Raw genomic sequence first — 8,592 nt, 5'->3', positions numbered from 1 at the left:
GAATTTAGTCAAACTGGATTAATGTCACAAGCAAAGTACCTCAGGGCTCAGTATTAGGACCTTTGCTCTTTTTGATTTACATAGATGAAGAAATGGTCAATAAATTACTTAAATTTGCTGATGATATGAAGGTTTTGGGTGTTGCTAGCTGTGAAGAGGATGCTGTTGATTTACAAAAGGACTTAGATCATTTAGTGAGTTGGGCAAATAAATGGCAGATGGGTTGAAATTATAATAAATGCAAGATAATGCATGTGGGTTATCATAATTTGAATTATATATAATTTGAATGGGAATAACCTTAATAGTGTTATGAAGGTAATGGATCTTGGTGTAATAGTCAATCAGTCTCTAAAGCCATCCAAACAATGTGCTGTTGGTAGTGGTAGGGCAAATAGGATTTCAGATTGTATCTACAGAAATACTGAACACAAGTCTAAGGAGGTTACAATTTCATTGCATAGGTCACTGGCTAGGCCACATTTGTAATATAGTGTTCAGTCTTTGGCTCCTTTCCTTAGATAGGACATTGAATTGTTGGAAAGGGTTCAGAGAAGGGTTACTAGAATGGTGCCTGGGGCAAAGGGGTTGTCATATGAGGAGAGATTAAGATCTTTGAAATTGCTTTTTTCTTGAAAAAAGAAGAGTTAAAGGGAATTTGACTGAGGTTTTTAAAATTATAAAGAGAATTGATAATATTGATGTATCATCTTTTTTTCATACTTAATGGTGAGAATAGTAGGACTAGGGGACACAAATATAAATTTAGGGAAGGTAGGAGTCATCATCAGCTAAGACAATTTAAATTTTCTAACAGGGTGGTTAGCTTCTGGAATAGATTGCCTTTGGATGCTGTGGAAGCAGTAAATTTAAATGAGTTTAAGAAAAACCTTAATAAGTATATGAATAATAAGAGCTGGCTTTAAGATCCTTTTTTAATTATAATAGTTTAGTTTAGAGGATGTGACAGCCATTACTCAACAAAAAGATGAGAGTACAAATTCTGAGACTGAGAGACCTGGACTTTTAATGCATCCAAAAGACCTTACAGGGCAACTGAATCCTGTGAATGAGAAAATGAAATAGGGTAAGAGGAATGAGGGGAAGGTAGTGAAAATGCACTAAAGGGGTGAACCCAAGAGTTTTGAAACCAATTATTCGATAGACAAATAATGGTACAGAAAGGAAACACCTAATCAACCATAATTAGGAAAGCTGTACGAAATATAAAGATGTCTGCACAGATGTTCTCCTCAATACTAAATCTAAGGGTAAAATTAATGTACAGTCAAATGAACACAATTAAGAAAACCTACAAAAGTACATCAGCACAATTTACAGAAAGAATAAAAAGTGAATGAACATCAAGTAGATTTCTGAAACTGTGTTGAAGTCAGGAAAAAGACATATTTAAAACAGTATCATTTGATACAAGACTAGCCTTCTCTTATATTACAGAAACAGGTTCAGTATTTCAATTAACTAATAACTGAATCAAGATTGAGGGTCAGTAAATAAGTCATGTTCTTCAGAAAAGATGATGATGAGATCCAAGCAAATACTAGGCTTGACTACTAATGGGGAAGTAAAGGTAGCATCCAATTACATTGGTTCAATGTGAAAAGGAAACAACACAGAGGGAAATGCAGATAACTCAGCTTACACAAACTGAATATACTGATTAATAAGAGCCTTCCAATCAGGGTCAACAACAAAGAACCACATGATGACTTTATACATCTATAGCCAGATAAGGAATAATGTCTCTATTAAAGAGAGAACAGCATCCAAAATAGCTAACAACTCATGTGGAACATGTCAACTGTAGAACTATGATAGTATAATGTACCTTACAATTCAGATAAACTGCCTTGACAGTGGCAAGTGGACGTAGCAATATAAATGTCAGTATAAGAACAGTGTTAGGCTGCAGTATTCCATCTTTACAAGTGGAGATGTATCACATAGCTGAAACTCCTTGAATTTCTTACAATGGAATGTGAAGTAAATACCTCTCTATTATAACTCCCCTTGAGGAATTCAAAGCAGTTTGGGGAGTAACCTAAATAGGTATATCCTCTATGCAATTTGACTTCAAAAAGAGTTCACTATGATGTGGCATAGATGTTTTGACCAAGATCTTTCAAACTGTAGCTACTTGATTGACTTAGTAGAGCCCACAACCCCCTCCAATCGCTTCTGGATGAAAAAGGAAGAAATCTGCCCTAAAGATTTCTCAAACAAAGAATGAAGAATAAGACACAGGTACTGTCAGAGGTGGTGATTGTAATTCAGAGTTTTCCTATACATCATCGTTTTCCAATAAACGTTTTTTAATATTGTTTTTTCTTATATACTCTCTCAATACGAGGTCAGTCAATTTAACGGACCTGGCAACCATTTTGTACTCTTTACAGTTTCAGTTTCCATACTATAACTTTTAACACAGTATGTGCATCTTCATAAAATTTGGCAGACTTTTAGGACACATCACACATCTGCTGTACACAAAAAAATCTGATTTTTAATGAAGTATTTTTGCTAAAGGTTTATATAGATTTATTTTATTAGTCCAAGAGCAAAGTAATTTCCACGTTAAGTTTAAAAATACTTTTGTTCATCTCAACATTATCAAACGTCATTTACATTAAACATCCTAACTACATTTACAACACTTTTTTCAGTACAACTTTATACTTTCTCTACCCAATCTCTATTATGAGTCTATACAAGGTAGGTCAATTTGACTGCCCATGTAACCACCATAAAATTAATCTAAATTACCCTCTTTTTCTTTTCTTGAATGACTTTAGATTGTACCATGAAACTACATTTGTTTATTTTAAATAGCTTTAAACTCTTAACAGTATATATCTATTTATACTTAAATTTTATTTACTTATTTTTTCCCCTTTGAACTTTATGTAACTAATATTCTCACTATTATAAGTTGTAACTCACTTGGCAGACGTGCAGCTTAAGTTATGCTATTATATTACATTATGTACTCCCGAGTGAATTTAATGATAATTATTTTACTATATTATTAGTACTTTCCTATATTTACATTATTATTATTATAAAAGTAACTTATAAAGATTGTAAATGAAAAATAACAAATAATATATTTATCTGTTGTTTTTTTTTCTCTCAATTGTTGATGACACTTAACCCTACTTTTATGTTTTTATACTAATGGTAATATTGCACCAAAGAACACAGAATACTAATATGCAAAAAGCAGATAATGTCCCATAACTACCACAATTTTTCTGAAAGCAAAATTGATAATATTCTGTCAGGGATAATAATCAGTTCCCTTTCCATAATCAGGAGTTCATAGTAACCTCAACTAGTATATCTCAGATGATCTTCGATTGCAGGAGGAGGTCGCTATGTTGTAGTGTAGCCATTTCAGCAAAGGTGTCTTCATAATGTAACTTATTGACTGCCTTTGGAAAGCCAACAAAACCCACTAAAGTCTAAACCCTTCTGTAAGAAAAAGAAAAATCTGGACTACAGATTTATCAGATAACAAGGTACAGGAATTGTTTTTTTGTTTATGGTTGCTTTCCAATGATAGTTATATTTTGGTTTTCATTATTATCAGTACCCACTGATCCCACTCTCCATGGAGTCCTACAAGGGGATGTACTACACAGTAAAACTAGGACAGTGCAGTTATTACCAGCACCAGACATAATGTCCATAACATCTGTTGAGAACAACTCAACTGACTTAGAGTTTTTCACCCAGCAGAGTCATATGCAAATGGTAAACAATTTAAAATTAACACTTCATATCAAAGTTTTAGTAGTTAGATTAAAATTAAACAACAATTAAAGTTGAATAATGTCATTCAGTTTACAAATATTTAAAGGAGAGTACTTTTAAAAAATAATTTTCATGTGAATTTTGCATAATTTTTACCAAGTAATCCAAAACAATCTGTCCAGTATGTTCACAACATTTGCCAAGATTTTAGTAAGCAATGCAAAAAAAATTCAACCTTTTTAAATTAATTATTTCTACCCAAACATTTGTCTGTGACTTTATAAAGCCTTTAATAAGTCTTTCAGTGTGAAAGGTTATTTTCCTCTTAAGAATAAAAACTTATACAAAAATAACATGTATCAATGTTTGTTTCTAACAACTCACACTTTACATTAAAATAACTTACTTTATGTATGTATGTATGTATGTGTTGTTGTTATTATTAGTATTATCAGTTTTAATGACAATATTATTAATTTATAGTGTTTCATGAAATAAATGTATTTTGAATTGATATAAATTGCTTTACTAACAGTAGATAGTAGGTTAATAAATTAGTTCAGTTAGTAGAGTACAAGCTTGACATTTTAAAGGTCTCAGGTTTAACTCCACCCACAGGTGATGGTATAGGTTATAATCACACTAATGTCACTGATTTTAGTTTACTTGCATGAAAGACCAAAATAAGCAACAAAATATAACCTAATTTTACTGATGTACATACCTGACAGAGGAAATTAACTCAATAAGAAATATCTAATAATCACTGACAGAAAATTCATGTACACTGTTAAACAGGTAACATTCACACTACTTGTGTTGTATAGAACACAAAATATTTATATTCTAAATATATATACTTACTACTAGAAAATGTAGGAGTTTCATCTTCATTTTTCATCAATTTGATATCCACCAAATCATCCTGTTCATTTTCAGAAAAGGGTTCAACTTTCATCTTTGATACATCCATGGTGACATCACAGCTTCACCTTTATATCTTTATCAAAACTTGCAGTTAGACTAGAGAAAAACAGGTTAAGAATTAGAACATGTATCCTGTAAGAAATATTACAAATTTTTAATAAAATACTAACCTTAAAGTTATCTTGACAACATTTAAATAAATTCATAAACTTCTTCATATCTTTACACTAAAAGTTACAAGTCCTCTTCGTTTGACATCAACAGTTTTTAAAACAAGATGTCTACTAAGAAATCATGACAATATTTATTAAAATTTATGTAGTTTAAACATAACTGTAGAGTATATTCTTACATCAATGAGTATATATACCTCATATAAACAATTACACTAATAAAGACAGTAGTAGAACTACTGTAATAACAGTTTTCAAATCTTTATACCATATAAACTTAGAGATTTACTGATGAATAGAAGCATTATATGTTTGATAACTGTTTTGTTAAACACTACCGATGCAGAGAATGTAAGTAAACAATAATATAAACATTCTTAAATGTTTTAATGATGAAATACTATTACATGTATAACAACTATGTTGTGTTTAACATTACAAGACAGTTAATAGAAGTGAAAAATATTATAAACTCTAAGTGTTTTAACAAATATATAGCAGTTAAATATAACAATGGACCAATATATATATATATATAATGAAATAAATAGCTTCAGTACTATCATTTATATACATATATACACACACACATCCGTATTTATATACATAACACATGATGGAAATTGGAATAAGCTGTTCTAAAACTGAAAGGCATTTGTTCTTCACCGGTATATATTTTAGGTCTTGAACTTGTAGACCTGGGAAGGTGAGGTTCAAATTGAAAGTCAGCGAGTGTTGTCAGTGTAAGCAATTTTTAAAACTTATATCAAGTGACTAAATTATTTACTGAAAAATAAAAGTTAGGCTTCAATATTTACTTTTTCTAAAGGACGAGTAAAAAGATTAAAGACAACGTTGAAGTTCAAGATCATAAAGGTCCATCATGTTAAATGTTATAACTTATATTAATCTCTTAACTTGTGTACTACTACTAATACTAAAAATGCTTGAACAATTAAGAATTTTTGCCAGAAGAATTGCTAAAACTTGCAAAATAGCAAATTTTACTTTTATTTTGTTATGTTTTTTTTATGTTCCTTGATTATTCATTCTATTGTATACTTTAACAATGAAATGTTAATTATATCAACATATAAAAATGCTTACTCACCTTCTACATGAAATGCATTAATTAAGTATGTAAGTATTACGGAACTGAAAGCAGCTTTCTCTAGCGGTTTTGTGCAGATATAATATTGTGAAAGATTATGTATATTTATGAAAATACCTAGTCACGTGAGATGTATATTTGTGGTCTAACTCCTCACCCCATAATAAAAAGCTAAACTTATTCACAAAAACAAACTAGTTTACAAAATATAGTTACAAATAATTACTGCTCAATATTATTATTGCTATTGAGAAGTGATTTAATTTTAGAATATTGTGTTTTATATATTCTTTTTTGTTTGTTTTTTCCCTAATTCTACCATAATTGAAAACATAATTGTTTCAGTTTTTCCATTCTATTTTAAGCATCAGTTTAAGTGTTTTCACTCTGAGATGATTTTCTGTGTAGAACAGAATTAAAATTGGAAGTATGAGTCGTCTGATTGAGGAAAAGTGACATACTTGACATATCACCTGGGCTAATAAAGATATTCTAAACTTCGACTTTGAGATGGCTAGCAGATACTTTTTTGGTAAGAAGACTAGAAAAATCCCACAAGTAAGACTGCAGAAACATTTTGAAATACACAATACTTTATGCTGATATTTGTTGACTTTACTACATTTATTTTTGCAGAAGATTCTCCGTTCGTGAAGAAATATATTATTAATTCACCATTTAAACACTGAAAGCATACAGCACGTACAGTTCATTTTTGTATTTTCATATGATAGTTATATATTTTCTTTAAACTACTTTATTATGAGTTTACATAATCCTACGTCTGTAACACAATGCTTTAATTCCATTATACCTTTCTTTAAGTTTTTAGTTATGCAAGTAACTGTCCTGTAGGAAAATTAAATGTGTAGTTTTGTTTGGTTGTAGTTAAGCAGAAAGCTATAAAATGCAGAGATGTAGTCAAGACTGGGTGAAACCAGACTAACACCAAGAACAATATTTCCTTATTCTAAAAATCTTATAAATGCAAACATTTGAACAATTGAGGAAATAGTCTTTTCATTATTTTTCAGATTAAAATGTCCAGTTTTTGTGGCTGGGTTTCTATTGCTTCATTCTGATTTGTCAACACTGCTCTGCTGCTACCTACCTATCCAGTTGTTTCTACATCAGGAAGACTATCAGCTTCTTCAAGTACATTATCAATTTTACTGTTCTAGATTGAATTTTGTTTTCTCTGATCCTGGATGATCATCTTTCAACCAATCAAAACAATAATTTAGATGCAGAACACTAGCCACTGGATAGAACATGTTGTGAAAAAGACTGTCTTCTTTCACAAAGTTTCACATCAAGTTTCACATGTGCTGCCATTGCCATAGTGTCTTAGCTATAAGCAAGTGCTTGTGCAGTGCAAGAACTGATGATAACACAACAATAATTGAAGTGTACTTGTCTCCGTGGCAAAGTTCTGTTCCTTCAACAAATGACGTCACGTGTAATCCATTGATGTCTATGATACATAGATTTCTAAGCCTAAGTGATAGAATATAAATAGCGGCAAGCAGGCGAAAAAACAAGCAAGGGGCAGATGAGAGCAAAATCAAGTTGGTTTATTTTATTTGTTTGTTAATACTAATTTTCTGTGTATCTCATCAACCTTACCTATTTTTTTCTTCTTATCCAAATTTGTATCGACATTGTCATGAGTTATGTCGAATCACTGATGTATGTTTGTTTATACCCCCTCTACGAGGGTGGATTAATAAAGAAAAAAAAAGTCACCAGAAGGAAAAGTTCGTTCAGAGTAAAGTTAAACGCAAAATTAATCGTCGTGGGGGTGAATGACCTAACAGTTGATATGTTAGAGTGAGATTAACAATTTCATAAGAGATAAGGAGAATAAGTTACCTTGTCAAAGGGTGCTCTAAAGTAACTGAAACAGCGTGGGTGGATTTTGACAAAAGGCAGACGGTTCATGGAAATACGAATAAGGAGCAGACGATTTTTGATGTACAGGATACAGCTGCGGTAACTCAACGACAACTTAAGTGAGCTATATGTGGATAGTCTGGCGATAGAAATTGAAAAAATATATATTTCGGCTTGTCAACTGAATTCTAAAACAGTTGAATAGACCAAAGTGGACTTTTGACTAGGAGAAGAGAACTATATAGTGTTTAAGATATAACTATTACCTCCATAGAGTAAGGATTTTTTGTACCCACATTTATCTTGTTCCGTATATATATATATATATTATTTTGAAAACAAGTGGAGTGCGTGCTATTCATTTTTTTAATTTATCGCCAATAAGTTACAGACACCTACTGTAGAAGTACCTTAGCCCAACACACCTATATATTGTTACGTCTCCGTTCGTTAGTTAATTTTCCGAAAAATTCTTACCGAAGAAACTTTGCCGATACAAGTCCTTTCTTAAATAAAACTGGTTTATTCTTTCTGAATACAACTTTGCGATACACTTAATTTCAACAGTTGCTCTATAACAAACGCTATAAGTCACGACGAACGTCTCACGTGCTCGGTTCAACAATACTCTGTTACGTCTCCGTTTGTTAATTGATTTTCCGTAACTTCGTTCCGACGAAACTTTAGCGACACAAGTCTTTACTTAATAAAACT

General features: G+C 31.2%; 1 long non-coding RNA gene across 2 annotated transcripts in view; it reads right to left on the bottom strand.

Annotated features, from left to right (window-relative positions):
* LOC111088574 overlaps positions 1–8,093 on the bottom strand; it is a 36,098-nt gene extending 28,005 nt beyond the window's left edge. The window contains exons 1-2 of one of the 2 annotated variants that reach the window (XR_002613043.1): positions 7,858–8,093; positions 4,639–4,797 (exon numbers count right to left, since the gene is read on the bottom strand). This is a non-coding gene — a long non-coding RNA (uncharacterized LOC111088574). The other variant, XR_002613042.1, reaches the window with a different exon arrangement.
* Between the last annotated feature and the right edge of the window lie 499 nt (positions 8,094–8,592).

Source organism: Limulus polyphemus, unplaced genomic scaffold, assembly GCF_000517525.1.
Source record: "Limulus polyphemus unplaced genomic scaffold, Limulus_polyphemus-2.1.2 Scaffold4031, whole genome shotgun sequence".
In the NCBI taxonomy this organism is placed as follows: domain Eukaryota; kingdom Metazoa; phylum Arthropoda; class Merostomata; order Xiphosura; family Limulidae; genus Limulus; species Limulus polyphemus.
This window is presented reverse-complemented; position numbering and strand designations above follow the sequence as displayed.